The sequence below is a fragment of the Vicugna pacos genome, chromosome 4, assembly GCF_048564905.1.
Source record: "Vicugna pacos chromosome 4, VicPac4, whole genome shotgun sequence".
Classification (NCBI taxonomy): Eukaryota; Metazoa; Chordata; class Mammalia; order Artiodactyla; family Camelidae; genus Vicugna; species Vicugna pacos.
In genome coordinates this window covers 645,539-666,463 of record NC_132990.1, presented here as the reverse complement: position 1 = coordinate 666,463, position 20,925 = coordinate 645,539, and the positions used below count along the sequence as shown (strand labels likewise).

The 20,925-nt window shown below is 51.2% G+C and overlaps 1 long non-coding RNA gene across 1 annotated transcript; it reads right to left on the bottom strand.

The window, feature by feature from the left end:
- Positions 1 to 14,483: 14,483 nt before the first annotated feature.
- LOC140695782 (uncharacterized) lies at positions 14,484 to 15,721 on the bottom strand. The gene is made up of 3 exons (XR_012071603.1): positions 15,456 to 15,721; positions 15,240 to 15,343; positions 14,484 to 14,748 (listed from the first exon to the last, which is right to left on the bottom strand). It is a non-coding gene; the product is annotated as an uncharacterized lncRNA (long non-coding RNA).
- Between the last annotated feature and the right edge of the window lie 5,204 nt (positions 15,722 to 20,925).

The following is a 20,925-nucleotide window of genomic DNA, read 5'->3' as shown; positions in this document are numbered from 1 at the left end:
GCCCACAGGGAGTTCAAAACATTTCACCCACTTTATTAGCAAGAAAACACCTGAGACATGACATCCTCTTGGACTTGGTACAGGAAGACCCGAGGGCAGGAGATGTTCTGTGGTTCCTGTAAGTAAGTCTGCTTTCATGGAGACAGGTTCCTGCATGGGGTCCGAGAACCATTCTGTAAGATACACTCCAAACATAAACATCGTTTAGGGCCTTTTCCGACTGTATTTTTAACGCCCCCAGAGCCGCCAAGTCACGCGCAAATGCTAGTGGGTTACCACGTGTTAAGGCCCTGCTGTGCTTCCGCGCCCTCTACCCAGAAAGGGTGGAACCGTGTCATCTAAGGAGTGGAGAAGAGGGAGAGGGGTGCAGGAACCAGGAATTTTATTCTGGCCTGGATGCTAATTCTCCTGTGACCTCAGCCAAGCCCCAGAAATTGTTACTATCTGCAAAGTGAAGATAATGGGCCGGCCCTGCCGTCCCACAGGAGAGTCTGGAGATTAATCAGGCAGCTCATTTGAGATGCAGAGTGATGCGAGCCCACAGGAGAAGCGATGGGGAGGACGAAGGTGGGCGGCTCTTCGTTCTCGCCGACCCGGGACCACACAGGACAGTCCCGGGAACCCGTGCAGTGGCACGCCAGCGTTTGTTAATTAACCGGTGCTAGGAAGTCATCACGGTTACTGGGGGTTAATGGAAAGGCTGAACTTGCTAAAATTGGACTGTAGCAGTGTAAATCGAGGGTGCCTTTGTTCTGAAGGAGGACTGGGCCCTTGGCATCACACCTAACTTGAGTTAGGTGTTTTCTGCCCTTCCCGAAATCTTTTAGAAACTGCAGGTAGCCTGCAGCATGAACAGTTTTTTTTTTTTTTCAGTGAAAAATGAAACCTAATTCTTACTATGTCTGAAACAAAAATCCTTAAAAAAATTTAAAGGAAGAGAATGATTAGTAAGCCTTTAGTAAGGCTTAATGCTTTTGTGGAAGAGTTCCATCCAGTGTTCAGACGGGGGGTGCTGGGTGAACCTCAAACACACACACACACACACACACACACAGTGGCAAACAGGAAGTCTAACAAGGGACCAGAACAGCATTCCGGGAGGATCCCGGGGGTCCTCAGCCCCCCTGGGGAAGGAACAAACGTGAAGCACACAGTGCAGAATGAGAGAGAGCTTCCAGTGTTTGCAAAGCACAGCTCAGCCCCAACGCGACGCCTGATGAATGCGGAGCAGTCAGAACGTGACGGCAGGACTCGAGGTGCGTGTCTTTCTGTCAGAAAAGTGTCTTTTGAGGGTGAACGTTGGGAGCGTTATTGGAGGGCAGGAGAGGTGTAGACAGAGACCCAAACCCCAGCGCCCTTGGGCTGGCTCCCGCCCCCGCCCCGGGGGAGCCCAGAGTGTGAACCTGATCAGATTCCCTGAAATTGCAGCCACTCTAAGCAGTTCCAACCGGCCTGCTTGAATTTGCTCAGCAGAAACCGCGCCGTCAACAAGAGAAGCGGTACTGCAGGGACGGTGCACGGCCCGCGGGCGCTGCCCTCCCGCCCCGCCCCTCGACAGCCCCCTGGTCGGAAGCAGGAGGAGAAGAGGGACGAGGCCAGGAGAAGCTGGGCGCGACGCAGGAGGAGCGCCTTCCCGCGGGCCGAGGGGCCGCCTCTGAGCTGCCCGCTGGCCCCCGTGAGGGGCTCATGGCTCTCTGCAAAGCGTCTGACGGCTTGCCAGGGTCGGGCTCTGGCCGCAGAGCACGGCATCCTTCCAGAGCGCCCGCTGAGACGTGCGATCTGCACAGATGCACACACGCACCACCTCCTGCGGGGAGACCCCTGGCAAGGCGGACCCGGGCCGGCACCACCCTCACCACGGGGACCGCCTACACCTGCGGGCTCTCTGCCCTGAACAGACTCCGTCTCAGGATTCCTACCACCGGCAGGGAGAGTGCAGTGGCACTCATTTTGTTTTCTCTCTGGTCTTGGAATTTCTATCTGGGTGGGGAGGGGGTCCACCGCCTTGAAGGGGCCTCTGGAGTCTCTGGACGTTGAACCTCTGGGAGAGACGTCGGAGAGAAGTCCGGCCCTCCCGGGGAGGAGCTGGGGGCACATTTGAAGGGCCTTCCCTCCCCCCCAGCTCAGCGAGGCCGAAGAGTAAACATTTAAATATTTAGATTGCTTGAGCAGCCTGAATGTCTGTTGACAGACGTCTGGGTAAAGAAGACAAGGTGTGTGTGTACACGCAATGGAACACTATTCAGCCATAAAGACGAACGAGATGGTGCCGCCTGCAGCAACACGGGTGGACCTGGGATGTCCTAAGTGAAGTCAGTCAGGCAGAGAGAAAGACAGTCACGTGTGACGTCACTTACATGTGGAACCTAAAATGTGACACAAATGAACTTATTTATGAAACGGAAAGAGACTCATAGACATAGAGAACAAACTGATGGTTACCAAAGGGGAAGGGGAGCGAGGGGTAAATCAGGAGTTTGGGATTAGCAGGCACAAGCTATGCCATGCAAAATGGGTAAGTGATAAGGCCTCACGGCACAGCACAGGGAACTGTGCTCAACACCTTGTAATAGTCTGCAGTGGAGAACAACGTGTGTGCATACACATGTGTAGCCGAATCACTTTGCTGTGCACCAGAAACTAACGCAATGTTGTACATCAACTGTACTTCAATTAAAAAAAAATTAAAAATTAAATACTTAAAAAGTAAATGTCTGTAGAAGGAAGGGGGAGGAAGGGGCACAGGATGGGTGGTACAGTGTGGACCCAGCAGTCATCCACTCTTTGGAAAGCGTTGGCCCCCCGGTGCCTCTGGGACCCACGTCCTCTGTTCCCTCCTTGTCCCCCAGCCTCTGTCTCCACTTCTCTCCTCCTCTTTTCTCTGCTGACCCACAGTCCATGGCTCCCATCTGTTCACCTCCATCACTGACCTGCTGCCAATCAAGAATGATGGAAAAAGGGAAACAGAAATTCTCCCACAGCCGAGTGAGCACCAGAGCTGTGATGGGTCCAGGACACGCCTCCCCCAAATACAGCCTCATGGTGACGTGGGGAAGGTCTGAATATCTGAGCACCTGGCAGAAGCAGGACGTGGCTCTGACCCTTCCCTCCCTGAAACAGGTCATGTGGGGCGCACTCCCCGCGCGCCCAGGACAGGAGCATCCTTAGCGCGGAAGATGAAGGGGTTCTAAGGAGAAACCCCTGGGCAGCCGCACCTCCTCCTCCTCCTCCTGTGACCCTCGGCTCTTCAGGGAGCCCAGTGTAGACACTCGGCTCGGCCCCTCCACGTCCTCGCTGCCTGATGAAAGCGCCAGGTCACGCCAAACTCACATGAAGTGAATGTGCGTGCTTTTCCCCTGTTCATCTGCCTCTGTCGGTTTAATTTTCAGACCCAGCCGGGGACCTCAGAGAGCTGAGGAAAACTTCCTCCCCCGCACCCCGACTCTTCCCAAGAAACGTGACTCGCTGGGTCCTCTGGTCTCACAGAAGCGGCCGCCAGGCCCCCGTCCGGCTCCTTCAGGAGCAAGGGCAGCAGCAGCAAGCCCCGTGAAGCCCGGCAGCCTGCCTGGGCCGCGCGCCTGGCTCCCGCCGCTGCTCCCGGCCCAGCGCCGCGCGGCCGCTGGGAGGCCTTGGCCGTCATTTCCCAAAGTGCCCGGGGGCCTTTTGTTGGTCTCTAGTGACGGCCCCCGGTGACTCTCTGCCCACATGTCCCTCAGCTGTGGCCGGCCTGTCCCGAGTGGGCCAGACCTAGACCCTCCCGGAAGGCCTTTGCTGACTGTCCCGAGGCTTGTGGAAGTTCCTTGGCCTGGACCCCTGGGCCTTTTGTATGTCCTACTGCTGTCTTCCCTGACCCGCTTCTAAAGAAGACAGTGCCCGTCACCCTCCTTACTGTCACCTGGCTTTATGGCCATCATGGCATTCTCACTGTGCAGACTGATGGCACAGTCACTGATTGAACAGCTTGCCGATCTGCCAGGCCCTAGATAAATCCCACGATGGCCTGGACCTGGCCGATCTTGCAGACAAGACGTGCCCCATCATCGAGGGTGGGGCATGAAATGCAGCCACGTGGCCACGGCCACAGCCACGACCACTCCCAGGCCTCACGTGGCCCCGCCAGTCCGAGAACTTCACCTGTCAGCTCACTGAGCCCTCGCAGCCGGCTGCCGAGGGCAGCGATGTCACCCCCTCTGCAGGCGGGGTCTGAGTGTGCACAGGTCACACGTGCCTGTGCTCTGCTGCTCGTGTGTAGAAGCCAAGATGCAAACGCAGAGATCTGGGTCCAGGCTTCGTATGTTTAGCTGACAGACGCTGCCGTACAGGTGCCTAACCATGACTTGTGAGTGGATGATTCAGGGAATGAAGGTTGTTTCCGTGGCCTGTAGACTCCTGGTCGAGAAGCAGCCTGCTTCTCTTGCCCCATGTGCCCCTCAGACCCCAGCAGGCACATAACAGGACCCTTATGTCCGTGTCGTGCCCTTGGCTGAGTGACTCCACAGAGCCTGTGCCGCGGGGGTGCTCTCGCTGCCCCAGGGCACACCTGAGAAGACCTTTCACTGACATCTCACTCTCCATTCTGCAACCCAAGGAAAATCTGAGAACCGCTTTTCAGGAAGAACTTGAAGAGCAAAAATGTTGCCTGTTAATAAATACTTCTCTTTTTTTTTCACTTTACTTTTTTAAAATAGATTTTATTCTTTTAGAGCAGTTTCAGATTCATAACAGAATTGAGCAGAAAATACAGAGCTCCCGCATAGCCCTCCCCACCCACACACACATACTCCCCTACCCTCAACGCCCCTCATCCGTGTGGCATATGTGGTGCAGCCGATGAACCAGCGTGGGCACGTTATTACCAAAGTCCACAGTTTACATTAAATAAGTATTTCTCATCTCAAGGAGGCGCTAGGGCACATGACATGGAGAAACACCATGGCAACGACAGGTCTTGGAGGCAAGGTGGCCTGGGTCCCAGTGCCGGGGACTTGTTACGTGGCCCTGAGTCACGTTCAGGGTCTTTTCCTGTGAACTTGAGATTGCGTGCGTACCTCCTTCTAATCGTGCTGTGCCTCGAAGACGGAAAGACTAACAGATGTGAACCGTCCCTGCCATCAGTCACCACGAGTGGCGCAGTGCTCCTCGGAGGACCGACAGTGAGCGGGCTGAGCGTCAGGCAAGTCATCACAAGCAGGGTGCGTTCACCCGGAGATTTTAGGGTTATTTTACCTACAGTACTAAACTGCAGTTCATCTCTTCCCTCCACAAACATTTGCTGAGTGCCTAGGATGAGCAGGGATAGCCCCTGGGAATGGAACTCAGGCCTAATTCCTCTTTTATTGTTGTTTTGACACCGAGAGAACACCACTGACATCCCCAGGAAGGAGCTGTCCGCCGTGTGGGGGCAGAACTGAGGCAGACAGACATCTAGAAACAGAAGGCAAAGTGATAGAGGGAAGGGCTATTCAGAGAGGAAAGGCATCGGCAAACTCAGTGCTGCAGTGGCAGCTAGTTCACAGGCGTGAGCGACGGAAAGCGATCCTGGTCTTGCAAAGGATGTAATTTGTAGAATCTGTGCTAGAAACCTCTCAGGGCTTCATGTATCTGGGGTGAAGACAGTGAGTGGGACTTTGAGGAGATGCGGAGAACGGTGGTGGTTTCCTCCCAGCCTTGAGGAAGCCCAAAGTTTGGAGGAAAGAGCCTGGAGGAGCAGAGCACTCCCCGCCTCTCTCCCCGGGAAGCTTGCCAGGTGCAGCGCGGGACAGCCGGTTCCATTTGGAAGTCAGATGCAGGGCAAATGCATTGCAGTCTAAGTATGCCCCAGGTATTGGAAGTGGCACACCTGGACTAAGAATGCATTCCTTGTCCATCTGAGGTTCGAATTTGAGTGGGCATCCTGTATTTGGATTTGCTAAATCTACCTTGGCCACTCTTCCTAGGATACTACCTGGAGTCTTTAAAACAAAGAAAGGCAGAGCTCAAGGCGGCTGGTACATTAGGTAGCGTCCTCCAGGAGTACAGCGCCAGGAATACGGTTCTGGAGAACCCTGACTCAGTCTTAAACCCAAGGAGATGGAGACAGAGAGAGAATTTGTAGAGACTGGCACAGTCAAAGCCTGCAGGGCGGGCCAGCAGGCTGGAGGCCCAGGGGACTGTCAAGTTGCAGTTCCAACCCAGAGCCAACTGCTGACAAAAGCCTTCCTTCTCTGGAGAAATGAGTCTTTATGCCTATCCAAGCCTTCAACTGATTAGACGAGGCCCACTGACGTTGCAGAGGGGAAACTTCTTTTTTTCTCCAAGTCTACTTTGACACAAGCAGTCATCTCACCTTAAAAAGACCTTCATGGAAACATCAAGAATACTATTTAACCAAAGATCTGGGCACTTTGGCCCACCTGTGTTGACACATAAAATTAACTCTCAGGTTGGGGAAGGCAGCTGGCTCAGGCTTTGGATTTGCAAATGTGGTGACTCTGGGGCGATTAACTACACATTCATGGGACGTTCATCCCAGCAGTGTGTGTCGCTTCACACGGCAAAGCCTTGAGCATAGACATCGCCACCGTCAGGGAGCTCTGGGCACGGGGCTCGCAAAAAGGGCCGACGTTTTTTTTTTTAAGAACCCGTTGCCTGGAGATGTTTTGTTTTGCTTTGCTTTCTCCTTCTCTCTCGCTCTCTCTCTCTCTCTCTTTTTTTTTTTCTTTTAACAACATTGATCCTCTGATGCAGAAAGTGAAGGTTACTTTTGTTTTATCTCCTGCTCGCAGCAGAACAGCTGGGAGCTGAACGGGGCATTTGAAAGGGCAGAGCTTTCTGAAGCCCGTCGGATCCAAAGCGTCTCCAGATCACAGCGGACAAAACAAGTGCTCACTGCCAGCTCTTACTCACTTGTCCCCAGAGGACCTTGCTTGGCCTCTCGTTCAAAGGCTAAATTTAGCGGGACAATCCTTGGCCAAGTCTCCTGATGAAGGTGAGGGCTCACGAGGGCAGCTGAACTCTGAGCTGACCTACAGAGACTGTTTCACCACCAGAGATTTCAGTCTGGCATCTAAATTATGATGGTTTTGAAGACATCTGAGGAGCCTCTCAGTGAAGCAAAAAGTGAAGAGCTCTGCCGAAGGCGCGTCCTCTGGAGATGGGCGGGCTGGCCCTGGATCCCTGGCACCCAGGCTCCAACAGCCTCCGCTCCACCTGCACCCATGTGGCTCGCAGCCCCTCCAGGCTTCCTAGGAATCCACCCGTCATCAGATGCATCGATTCTGGAGAACAGAATCGGAACCCAAGAAGGAAGGCGCTTCTTCTGATCTGTCTCCTCCCCGAGGGACCCAGGAATGTGAGCAGTTAGCACCGAGATGGCCTGCCACGCCCAGGTCTCCTTCCATCTGCCTTCTTTGTGGACTGACGAAAACGCTCTACTCAGACTCTGGGGGGAGACATGGGGCTGCAGTCCCCTGAGCCGCGCGGGGGGAGCGGGTGACCCCGAGCGCCGAGGAAAGCTGGCTCCAGGACGCGCCAGGCAGCAGAGAGCCCCCCAGACACCCCGCTTGGGAAAGTGCCCCCGGTCGGGTCCTGTTTGATCAGAAAGGCTTTGTTTTATGACTCTCCACACTTCCTTCTCACCCTATTCACAGACTCACAGAAGAGTAAGAAAGAGACACTTTCTCACTGATTAAGCAACCATCATGTGCCAGGCACCGTCTTAAGGCGTTCTCACGTATTAACTTATTCAATCCTGGAAACACCCCTGTGAGGCAGGCGCGACAGCTGATACCTGGCTTCAGAGCTCACGGTACTTCTCACGGGAAACCGCGTTTTGGTATTTTCATTATAATGACAGCTGACATACCACACGTTTTAAGCTTTAACAAGTGTTTTCACAGAACCCACTCTCCTTCCCCTTCTCTGCGGTGTGTGGGACCAAGCCTTGCTTGTGCAACCAGCCCCGTCATCTCAGCTGGAGGAGTGAGGCCATCAGACCGGGAGAGGCTGAGGGTCGGCATGGCCTCACCTGGACTTGCGGGCGAGCTGCCCGGCTGGGGGCCAGGCACTCTGTCCGCCGGCGTCCCGGGCCCCTGCTTGTGGCCGTCCAGCGTGGTGCCAGAACCCAGCTTGCTGCCTAGGGTCAGAGTCCTCCCAGGCCCAGCCACGCTGGAAAGAAGCCTTGCCTCCGCAGACCGTCGGCCCCAGTTCTCCCCGCCTTGTCCTGGTGACCATCTGTCTTCTGGTCTCCCTGTTTCAAGGCCTAAGCGTCATCTTTGGCGAGCCCTCCCCTCCTCCCTCTCCCATCCACCAGCCACCAGCGCGGCCCCTGAAACACGTGCCTCCAGCTGGGGAACGAAGCACTAACCTGGCGCCACATTGCGCTCTGAGCAGGGGCCCAGCGACGCGGGGAAAGGATGGCCACGTGGGAGAGGCGAAACAGGAGCACGGGTCATGATCATTCAAGGGCGGAAAAGATGGGGACACAAGAGCGGCCAGATGATTCTGATCCTCACGCACCAGATGAGGGGCCTTGGAGGAGGGGGCGCTCACCTCCAAGGGGCCAAGTCAGCGAAGCGAGGAAGCGCTGAGCCGAGACCTCAGTGAATCAGAGCCTAAAACACCGGGGCAGGGTTGGTGCTCAGAAGTCAGAGGCAAAGCAGGGAGCAAAGAACACTGTCTTTCAGCTGAGTTTTAGGGGATGGGGCATCTGAAGAAGATCTGAAGAAACTAGATCATGAAATGAACATTTCTTTGAAATTCCCTTCTCCTTTCTCTGGTTGCGCTATGACCTGTTGGCTCAGGCTTGTCTCACATGCTGATGGCAGTAATTCCATGGCCTCCAGACAATCGCCGGAACTCCGGGCTCTCCCCCGACCCGGGATGCTGGGGGCCATGCTCACACCACCCTTTCCATCATGGACATTCATAGTTTATCATTTGCTAATAAAGACTGTGGGGAGCACGGCCCGCACGCTCCTTCCTTCCTGCTGCACAGGACTGTCCTGCTGAACTGAAAGCCTCGTCTTTCCCCTGTGCTTTGGATCCCACTCATTCACCTACTTAGTCACCAAGGAGCATGATTACTGATCAACAGTTTTCTCTTGTGTATCCAAAGTCTTCCTCTGCGCTGCTGGACCCCTTGTATCTTCATTTCAATTTTCCCAAGTCTCTTTCATTAAAAAAAAAACCTCCCACCACTCCCGCGGCCCCCGCAGGTCTCACAGCCACTTCTCTTCGACCCTCTTTCTGGCGAGCACGTATCTGTCCACACTCACCCTCAGCCTACCAGGGGGCTTCACCCCATCACAGCAGAGCCAGTCTCACTAAGGTGACTGCATCACTCAGGATGCTGCAGGGCTGAGAACAGCAGAAAACCAGAGTAAACACTGGCTTGAACGAACGGCTGGCTGCTTATGGAATTATTTCTGTGTAACAAAGTCCAGGGCTGACACGGGGGCTGCGTGCTGTCCTCAGGGACCTGGGTGACTCTGTCTGGTGGCCTAGCCTTTCTCAGCATGTTGCCTTCACCTCTGGGGTCATTGAACGGTTGCAGGGTTCTTGTTCCATGGTCAGCTGTGCACCTGGCTTCCAGGCAGGAACAAGGGGGTGGGACAAGGGCAGAAGCTGAATAGGGCCTCGAGAAAGTCCCTGCAAAGCTGTTCACAGGGAGACTCAGTGGCCAGACCTCATCACAGGGCCTCCCCGGGGGAAGGGGACACTGTTCACAGAGACGGGAGTGGGTTCTGCTGGAAAAGGGGGAGAGGATGCCTAGTGGATGGGCATGTGGTCCACAGTCACCAAGAACCTCTGTGCTCCCAAAACAAATGAACTTGACTTCTTAGAAGCCCAGGAAACAGGTGACCTTCTCGCTCCTTGATTCAGGCTCTTTTGGTGGCTCCATGACCTTCTCTGGAGTCAGCCTCACCCGCCCCACTAGGCAGCGCCTGCTCCCCTGGGCTGACTGTGGAACCGTGCGCCGTGTATCCTGAATGCACTGTGGGACCCCATCCCTCTGCTCAGACCCATCCCAGCCTCCCCACCTCGGGCTCCTTCTCCTCCACTTCCTGACAGTGACCGTTCTCCTCAAGCACAGGTCTGATCGCACCATCCCCAAGGTCTTAAACACCTCCATTGTCTCAGGATGGGACCCCCATCCTGACTGTGTTCCACTGAGCTCTGTCCCCGATGTCCTCCCCGGGGACCCCAGGGGCACCCCCTGTCCTCAGCCTCTCCCCTCCCCCACGCCACTTCCGGGGGTTCACCTCCCCGGACTACTTCCCTCCCTTCCAGAGCTCAGTGCTTCTGTTCACAGAGAAGAGGTAGCTACGTTCCCCGCTTGGCTTACTTCCCTTCAGTCAGCTTTTAGGCTGGTGATGAGCCCCTGTGGGAGCACATCCCCAGCTCCCCCAGCCCCACCCCTCAGCGTATCTTCCTTCACAATAACGTTACTCCGCTCTCCTGTGGTAACGAGCACAGTGCCCCTGATGTAGAGCAGTCGTCAAGAGTCTGTCGTGTCACTTCAGAGGGGTTTGTGTTGGGGAAGGGGAAGCCTGGCGTTCACATTACAGCTCTGAACATTTGCGAGCTCTAATATGTCATCAAGCACAGATACACATTTTTTCACACGCTAATATCTCTGAAATCCGTCTTTCAAACTGCGGCATTTTATATTTTTAATAGGCATCGCTTTTTGATAGTGCAGAAAATCATGGTATGTCTTACAATTCAAAATATTGCACATTTGATTAACTGTATCATGTGACCTTCCGCAGCAAATTACTTGACCTTTCACTGCCTGAGTTTTTTCATCTGAACAGTGTGGTAATACTCAGATCTCAGGGAGTTTGTAACAAGTGAAGAAGGGGGAAACACGTAAAAGCCTTAAGCAGCCTTGCCCAGCACGTGGTCATTGCTCGGGAAACATTAGCTGTAACCACCACGCCTTTGCTAAATCTCAGAGACATGCAGTGAGCTGAACAGTATCTGACCTTCCTCAACAGACTAAGAACTACATCTGCTTGCTCCCCTGTGTCCCGAGGCCTCCACGTAATATCTGCTCTATCCTGGGGTTTATTATGGCTTTGAAGGACAGAAAAACAGACACAGCCTGCTCAGCCTTACCTTTGTGATTTATTAGTAGACCTAGAATAATTTCACCATTTAAAATTCCATCTACTTGATCAACAAATATTTAGTTTAACATATTAAAAAAATCATGGAATTCATGACAATTTTTAAAATAGTTCTAAGAACGCTTTTTAAAAATACAAAATGTGAAGTATTTCATCCTTGCCCAACTCCACCCTCCAGAATAAAATTGCCAAGTCTAATATGAGCCTTTCCAGACTCTTTTCCAGTGCAAATTCTTTGAGCTGAGTGAAGTAGTGATGCTTTGAGAAGTTGCTTGAGATGAAATAAGCAATTATTCCACTCCACAAAAATCGGGCTAAATCTCACCTGCCAGAGACGACACTGCCCAGTTACCACCCCCTCAGTCCCCACCTGGACTTCTCCCCTTGTGGTGTCTGGTTTCAACTCAGTCATTCCTGTGACCCTCCCCCTGCTCACACACACACCACCCTTCTCCACCTTCTCCTTATATCTTAGTCTTTTCTCAATAATTATGAAATCAGTGGAAAACTGGGGGGGGGATAGAGTGGACTTCTTCCCACGACGACAACTCTAGGACAAGCTGGTCTTGAAGACAGAGCAATTTTAGGTGTTTTTGAGCACGCAAGGGCCAGTGAGTCAGAAGAGCTCTCCATGGTCCTGCCACCTTTCACTTCAAATGCCCCCTCTCCCCTCTGCCTGGAACCAGCAAGGGGCGCTCTTCTTCTGGGGCCAAACGGTTGTCAGTCTCTCTGAAGTCCCTCTGGTCACAAGAATCAAATTTCAAATGTCAGGAACTTTTGACCCAGTGACTCCACTGGCAGAAATTGACCCAAACAAGTAAGAGGACAAATACACAAACACACGGGTGAGAACGTTCACAACGTTGCTTGTAACTGAGAGACATCAGAAAGCGAGCTGACCGTCAACAGAGGCATAATTAAATAAAATATTATAGACATGTGCAATATCTGTTTGCTAAGAGTGATGAAACGGATCTGCATTTATTGGCATGGCAAAAATTATAAGGCAGATTTTTAAAAGGTTATAATATAACCTTTTAAAAATTACACAACCCAAACACACAAACATAAAGAAAATTCTGGAAGCAAAGGTCAAGCAGTGATATCAGCCAGCAGCGGTTTTCCTTGAGAGATTGCTAGTGATTTTTTCTCCTTCTTTATAATTTATAGTATTGTGTGTGTGTGATTTTTCTTTTTTTACAGCGGTCATGTTATATAATAAACTTATATAATAAGTTACTTATATAATAAAATGAGCTCTTTTAATCTTGGAAGACTTAGGCGCCAGCCTCACCATGCCTTCCCTATTTTTAAGTTATCATCCCAGTTTTGTGTGGGCTGAAGGGATCATGTTAAACCTTAGGTTCCAAGACAGTGGTGCCCCAGTGTCCACCTCCCCGACCCTGGTCATCCTGCTCTTCCATGCTGACTTGTCCTAAGGGAAGGGAGAGGAGAGAAAGACAAGGTTCAGCCCAGTCTGTCTTTCTAATTATTTGAATTTAAACTGTTGATCTATGTCACCAATAGCACATGTGTAAATTCACATCAAAGCCTGTTATGAAAGAATCCACATGAAAACACTGAGGAGAATTCTGTGGTTGACAAACACCAGTGGCTGTTCTTTCCCTCAATCTACATCAAGACCAGGATCACGCCCAGTACAACATAATCACATTCATCATTGCTTTGTAATAAGGCACAACTCTGTGTGTTACTCTTTTCTTATTTAAGTGCAAGGGCCTGATTGATTTCTAGTAGACGTTTTCATAATTTTTGCACAATCTCTCCTGGATAGGTGTCTGTGTTTGTGTGGTTTCTGAGGTCATCGTTCGGAGACAAACAATCCAAATAAAAAAAACCTTGCAGCGTCTCATATATAGGATTTTTCCTCAAACCCTGCCCATTTCTGTCCCACACGGCTGATAGGCCACTGAGGGCCCCTGAGGACACTTGTGTCCCAGAGAAAAGCTGTTCTGCCCTCAGAGCCATGACAGCTCAAGAGAAGAATCCACTTTCTGACTAAATTCCAACACGCAGCAGTGCTGACCCCACCCTGAGGAGACGGCCAGGTCTCTAATGAAAGTGAGCTAGCCTCTGTCTCGAGCTATTTTCAGCCCCGCCTCTCCAGCACATTTGGCTGTTTGTTTATTTTTGTTAGAAAGACAGACTTGTTCTCTTGCCAGGGAACTCTCTAATATCCTGCCACCAACATCTGCGCAGAATAGAATGCTTTGGAGGGTCAGATTAAAAAAAAAAAAACCTTCCTTCTGAAAGGGGTGAGAAAGATAGTAGCGTTTCTGTTTGAAGCAACAGAATGTGTGAGAGAAAGTGCCAGCTCAGCCACACCAAGAAGCCATTGTGCTGGGCCGCTGCCCCCGCATCCCAGGGATCTGAGGCCGCCTAACAAAGGTGAAGGGGACACAAGATGACTCCCAGCTCCTGCGCCATCGGCATCTGCCCTGCGGAACACAGTGCCATTCTGCTGGTGCTCAATATTCTCCTTGTGTGCGGCAGCCTCAAAGGGCACTTTAACATGTTGTTGACTTATTTGTAACTTGTCTCCTCCACCAGATTGTCAGCTCGAGGAAATAGAGCACGTCTCATAGACTCACCGGTGTAGATGCAGTGTTTGCTAAGCAGATAGTTAACGAGAGGAGGCAGGGAAAGAAGGAGGGAGGGAGGGAGGGAGGGAGAAGGGATAGGAGGATGTGCACACTAGCTGAATTACACTTCCTTCACCCCTCACACCAGCCTGCTTGCTGCTCAAAGGCCTCCTGCAATGCCAGGCACAGAGCAAAGTGACCCATAAATGCCTGCTGAACGGGGCATGTCCTTTAGTGCTGATTGGATTAACAATAGGTTAAAAATGACATTATAGTAAAAAAAAAAAGAATGCTAACATCAACATGCTCATAAATAAGTTCTTTAAATGAATTGGTTTTATAAAAAGGAAGCTTTCAAATCCATTCTGATAGCTAATTTTGTCACGTAGTCTTCTAAGCTCCAGGGACATTTCTAAGGTGGAGACAAGGGGTTGTCATCACACCAGGGCAAGAGGTTCCTTGCATTCAGCAGGCAGCCCTCCTGCTTTCCTGATGGACATACTGCAGGCCAGTCAACCCTGGGGCCATCTGAAGGGCTGGTTCTGTGGCCCGGAAGAGATGGTGCCACGGCACAGTTGTTGGAGGATGCTGCGATTGGTGTGTTGTTAGAGGGGAGGGGCGTGTGCTCACACCACACCCTGCTGGGCTCACAAATGTGTCAAAATGGGAAATCAGACTGAGGGTATTGCTGTTCCTCAAAGGCAGCTTTGGCTGGTCAAAGCCCTGCCTCTCAGCCATGGTGGGGCTGAGAAACTTACCGACCAAGCACCAGTTTTCACACACATTTTATTTTCTAATTCGTCCACACAAGTGGAAGCAAGGACTTTGCACCTGGGTTCTGGCCTCCTGTCCGAGCTTCACCCACCACAATGTGTAAAGATTTTGACCCGAGGCGTCTTGGTAACACAGAACATCCTGTCCTGGTGACAAGAAGACGATCATTTTGCTGCTGTAGTTCTGTTTTTCTTCTTTTTTGTTCTGCCTTTGCCGTTAGATCCTGGCATCATTTGAGATTTATAAATCTTGCAAGATCTCTGGTAAGGGATAAAAAAATTAGTTACTGGTGATTTCTAATATTGAGATAATTGTGATATCCAAAAGTGGGCTAGGAAAAAGGGAAGTCAAATTATGGGAAACCAATGTGAAAAACATCTTGGCATGAAATTTGCATGTCACTGATGCACTGATGTCTGCAGGACACATGGAAGGTTACACTGAGGCATCACCTCCAGCAACGCAACATATAAATCAGATGAAGAATTCCCTTCGAGAGTAAAATCATAAACCGATTTGATGGTTCAAAGCACAATGAACACAAAGTTACTTCAAGAAAATGGAAGGGCTCCCTTAACTTGACTGAAGGGATTAAATTATGTGAGGGAAAAAAATGTGTCTTTTAAAGAGAAAGAGAATGGAGTAATGGTTACAGAAGAGCGGAGACAGAAGTTGATGTGTGGAGCTGCCCCCACCACTCATCTGTGAAAAGAATGTGATTTCCCACCTGGAAACAGACACCCTTCCACACCTGAGGTTGCTGGGCAAGCCTTCTCTTCCTCAATGTGTGCTCACTGTGCAAGGGTGAGCCTTTACAGCGAAAATCCTACTGTCTTCTGTGACTGTGCCTGGTGGCTGGTTAATTAAAAAAAAAAAAGATTAACATAGGGAATTATACAAATGAATCATCCATACTTTAAAGACTTTATCTGAATGTCTTAGAACATGTAAATACACATTCACTCACGTTGATCATTTTGCTAATGGTTCCACTAATTGGACTTGCCATGGTATTTCTGGCATTAACCCACATAGATAACAAATAATGATTGTCTATTAATTCCTGTTTCTATTTCCTGAGGTCAGATCAAGAACTTATTAACCCCAATGAGGCAATTTAATTCAGATAACTTAGCTCAGAAATTTCCTCCTTAGCATTTCTAACGGCCTGATCTGTATCCAATGGGAGAAAATCTTGAAAAAAAAAAGGGAATCTTGCTCATATCAAATCCTTCCGTGTAAGTCAACTTCGCTGTCCATAGGAGCAGCGGTTTACACGCCTGTTTCACTGCACTTAACCTCGCGGTAGTGAAGTGCCTAACTGCAGTGAGGGGCGGGGCAGGAGCGCGCAGCCCCGCCCCGGGGAGGCGGGCACGGCGCGGGGCCCCTCCCGGCGCGCGGGCGCGGGGGCGCCGCCGGGGCGGAGCATCTACTGGGGGAAGGTGCGAGGGGAGTCTCTCCGGTCCCCTGGGTCTCAGGTGCTTCGCAGGCCGGTGGTGACGGGGCGCGTGGTTTCTGACGTCACCTGTCTTTCTCCTGCCGAGACAGTAAGTCGGCTTCTGGCTGCGCGTGTTTTGATGCAGCCTTTCATTTCGTCACTCGGTCGCCCAGCTGCAGGACAGGTAACGAACTCATGAAGTGCCAGAATCCAAAAAGTGCATGTCTCCCTGTCTCCCCGCCCGCAAGTTCTCCCTCCCAGGAAAGCTGGTTACCAGCCTTCTGCTCTTTCAGGCGCTGTCATAATCGCTCTTCAGGTCCCCCCCTCCCCACCCCCGAAAACAGCAGCCGCGTCTGGACGGCAGCGGACCGAGGAGACAGCTGCCCCGCTGGAGGGCACGAGGGCTTCCGGCCTCCGCTGCGGGCGCCCGGGCTCAGACCCTGCCTCCCACCTCCCATTCTTCTTCATTTTGCCCGTGGATGTCATCGGAAGAAAGAAATGCGCCAAAGATGAAACGATTTTGTGTCGAACGAAAGCGTCGATAGGATTCCGTTGTAAAGTCAACCTTAACTGGTCAGTTTTCCTGATTGGAAGGTGCCTGTTAGGACGGCATTCCAGCCCCGGGGGAGGGGGGCTCAGCGGCAGAGCGCGCGCTTAGCACGCGGGAGGTCCTGGGTTCAAGCCCCAGTACCTCCGCTAAAAAATAAATAAATAAAAATAAACAAACGTAAATTTCTACCCCCAAAACATCAAAAAAAGGACACTATTCCATCCCTAAAGCAACCCGACCTTGGCATTGCCCATGAAAGGTACCAGCCTCTTTGGCTCAGCAGACACGGGACAAGCTCTTTACCGCCTGCTAACCGCCTGCAAATAGAGAACCACATCCCCTCCGGTGAAGGGAAGTCCCACTGGTATTGGTATCTTCCCACCAGGAGGAGCGCTATGCCAGCGACCCATCTCATCACCCAGGAGATTCTTATCTGTATGACAAGACTGACTTCCCACCCACCTCCTCCCTCACCTTCTCATAACTTGCCTCCCCCTCTTGGCAGTTCAAACCCCCTTCCCTGCATTTGGCCTCAGTTGTATCTAGGCCTCCATCTCCCTGGCTGCCTCCTTGAGTATCATGTCTTTCGAAAACTCCCCTGCCTGTGTCCTTACTCAAACTGTTGTTCTCTCCAGTTAATTTTTTCATCAGCCATTGAACCAAGGAGGAAAAGGGGAAAAGCTTTCTCCTCCCCTGTACGCATCAGGTCACATGTGTAGTGAAGTATCTGTCTTGTATTTCCCAGAATTTGTATGGGATACAATTAAGACCAGGAGCCAAGGAAAGAGGCCAGAGGGTAGGTTTTGGTTCCTTAACCACTTCTTTGCCCAGGAATGGGGTGAGCTATTCCCAGGGGCCCAGGACTAATGTGCTAAGCCAGGAAATACTGTGAGCAGCCCCCGGGTGTAGTCCAACTGTTTGATTCAAGCAAGTGGAGTCCTGCCTTGAACCCCACATTTACACACACACACACACACACACACACACACACACACAACACAAAGTTATTTAAAAGCACAAGGGTATCTCAGTCACTCAAGACCCAATGTTTTGTGCTGGTAATCACACCTTAAGCATCAGACCCAAAGCAACTCATTTCTATACCTCTTTCCCTGTTTCCCTAAAGCAAGAAGCTGCTGTGTCCAGCTCAAAGGTCTGGGGGTGAGCCCCTGTCGTCTGGGAGGTGAATGGCATGGCTCAGACGGACAGGGGCACTTCAGAGGCCCCCGGAGGACAGAGAAGACACATCGGCCGGGACCCGCTCCCTCTGCATGGTCAGATTCCTTTCCCGGGAACGCTGGCCACCTGCTCCTATGCCTCCCTGTCCATCTTGCGGGTCTGGAGGTCCTAGAAAGCCAGGTCAGCACCCGCAGTAGCTGTAGAGGAGTTAGCCATACTGAGAAAGAAAAAACAACCCAATTGCTACTCAACGGTTGTCTCTGTGTTCATATTTTATGGCTCATCTCAATATTGAGAACACCTAGGCATTCAGGATACTAATTAAATACCTGGCCTTTGACAGCTGGTTAACACTCCATCCTGAGAGTCACAGATTTGCATGTGCTGTTCATTCCGTGGTTAAGCAGCAACTTCCCTTGTGAGGGAAGCAGGCATGGAATATTTTTTATCCAGTGCCAGTTGGGTGCAGGACTGAGCAATGCTGAGAGAGACCAGACACGTGTCCCCGGGGCAAAGTCAAGCTGCAGCGACCGAGGACCGTGCTCTTCGGAAAGGGGGCTCTCCCCGGCCTTTGCTCAGCTTCTGCTGCTAGAATCTCTTACTTTGCGTGTACCGTTGAGACAGCTGTTGACAGTGACTTTATCGCCCTCCCCCAAGATGCTTTTCTCTGTGACTGAGGGAGACCCCTAGCACGTGAGCAGCCCTCACGGAGCCGGCAGAGGTCAACAGCAGAGAGCCTCCCGCCAGCGGCGGCCGGCACCGCCAGGAGGCCGGGCCCTTTCCTCGCGGAGGGAGCAGCTAGACGTTACTGACATTTACAAATTGGGAATTTTCATGCCAGTTCTCAAAATTTCCATCTGAAACCGCAGAGCCCACATACCTTCAAGGCAGTGACTGGCAGAAGCTGGGTTCCAGCGGCCTCTGTCGGACAGCAAGCCGTAAGTCAAGGACCCGGCGGCTCTCTATCCTGAGGCGGAAGCAGCTGCCCGGTGCCGCCCTTCCTTGGGGGCTTACCAGCGGCCAAGTCCACCCTCACCCACGCCACCCGCCTGATGCGGGGCACTGGAGCGCGACGGCACAAGTGAGGGCTTTCTCAGACGAGGACCAAGATGGCGGGAGAGTGGACGTGGGGCAGCCCAGCCTCCGCCCCCGGGGCCTTCCAGCTGGGATGCTGGGACTCCTGTGAGTTCACGACTCACACACAGACAAGGTCTGCATCCGTTCTCAGCGATGCAGACAGATCCTCGTCGCGTTCATCCAGCTGAAACAGAAGCAAGGTGACAACCAAATTTCTTTACTTTTTTTTTTCTTATTTTTAAAAATTGAAGTATGATTGATTCTCAATGCTGTGTTAGTTTCTGGTGTGCAGCATAGTAATTCAGTTATATATATATATGTATTCTTTTTAAATTTTTAAAGTTTTTTAATTTTAGTTCATTTTTTAATGGAGGTACTGGAGGTTGAACCTAGGACCTTGTGCATGCTAAGCACATGCTCCGCCACTGAGCTATATGCTCCCCTCCATATGTAGCATTTTTCATATTCTTTCTCGTTGTAGGTTAGTCAATCAAATTTGTTTTTGAAACCTGTATTGAATTCCCATTAGTTCAGTGTCAACTTCAGCAACAGGAAAAAAAATAATGGAGGAAAAAAATTGAAGAAAAAAAAAAAAGAAATGCTTGCCCTCAAGTACTGTGACAAGACCTGGCTGACACGCTCTCAGTGCCGAGCCACACTGAGGAACAGGCTCCTGGGTTCTTCCTGTGCCCCGTGTGAACTTCCGGGTTTTAGTCATTCCCAGTTAACCTTCAAGTCATCCTTGGATTCCGTGTTTCCAAGCCTAACATCACTTGTTCCTCTCCCTGGCAAAATCCACCCCCGCTAGTGAGTGCCTGCGTCTGCGATCCGGAGTCAGCCGAAACCCCGTTTGCCAGCTCGCACCTGGGAAATGAGTCAGAGCTTCTATTAGACATGATTACCCTGATCACTGGATGTGACTTTCAGCCCAGCCTCTGGGGTGTTTATCACCACCGGGACTGCCAGGGAACTGGGCAGGGGAGTCAAAGATCCTTATTCTACAAGGGAAATGGAGGGAAAAAACAGTACAAAATACTTCACTGTCATTTTAATGACAATGAGGAGAGGGACCCAGGCTGAAGCTGCCATTGGATGTGACTTTGCCAAGCATGTGATGATCAGACGGATGTCAAGTCAGCAATGGAACTTCGCTGATTGCTAACAGTGAGCAGGGCTCAGCGAACCACCATCTGCAGGTCAGGTCGAGCCACACCTGTGTTTTTCCAAATAAATTTTGTTGAAATGCCACTTAGCTCACTCCTTCGTGGTCTGTCCTGTTTTGTGCTGCAGGGGCACAGCTGAGCAGTTGTAACAGACACCTTATAAGCCACCAAGACTGAAATATTTGCTGTCTGGCCCTTTAGGGAAAAATTTTGCCAGACTAAAATTCCAACTGATCTGAAATAATTGGCTGTGGGGCAGTACATCGTAGGCAAGAACATGTGTGCATTGGAGGACGACGGGCCTCATTTCAAACCTGATTCCTGTATTCATCCAACGAGCATCACTGGAACGTCCGCTCCATGCCAGGTGCCATGCCAGGTAGGACAGAGTAAACGGGCAGGACCCTCCACTCTCAAGGACCTTACATTCTAGGGGCCACATTAATTCATACTGAAAACTAGGGAAAAATTATTTCTCTGAGGGTCAGTTTCCTTGGTAGTGAGAGTGCCACACAAGCACATCACTTGTCGAGTGGCTAAGAGGATGACAGGAGGAAATTTATGAAATGACTTAATACAGTTCCCGGCATGAAGGAATAGCTCAATAAATATTTATATGGTGGTCTTCCTCTCAATAAATAGATGGATGAGATATTATTCTTATGATTTCAAGGTCAACCCATTCAATTGATCTCTTGATTTAGGGTCATGTTGTTACACACTAGCCAATCATGCTCCATAGATGAACCTTAGGAAATCAGGTCGGTGAGGCGGGGTTGGGGCCAGCCTGTGGAGAGATTGTGATGGTTGTGCTCAAAAGTTTGGATTTCATAAATGAGGGCTCAATGCAGAACTTCAAGAAAACTGAGAGGATGGTCTGATGATCATCAGACCCATGGTTTAGAAAGACAGTGTGAGCACGCATTTGGGTGATGGGGTCGATTCAATTCTCCTAATTTTATAGGACATATGACTCATCTTTAAAAAGGTGACCACTGAAAAGCCAGACCTGAGCTGTTACTACAGTAGC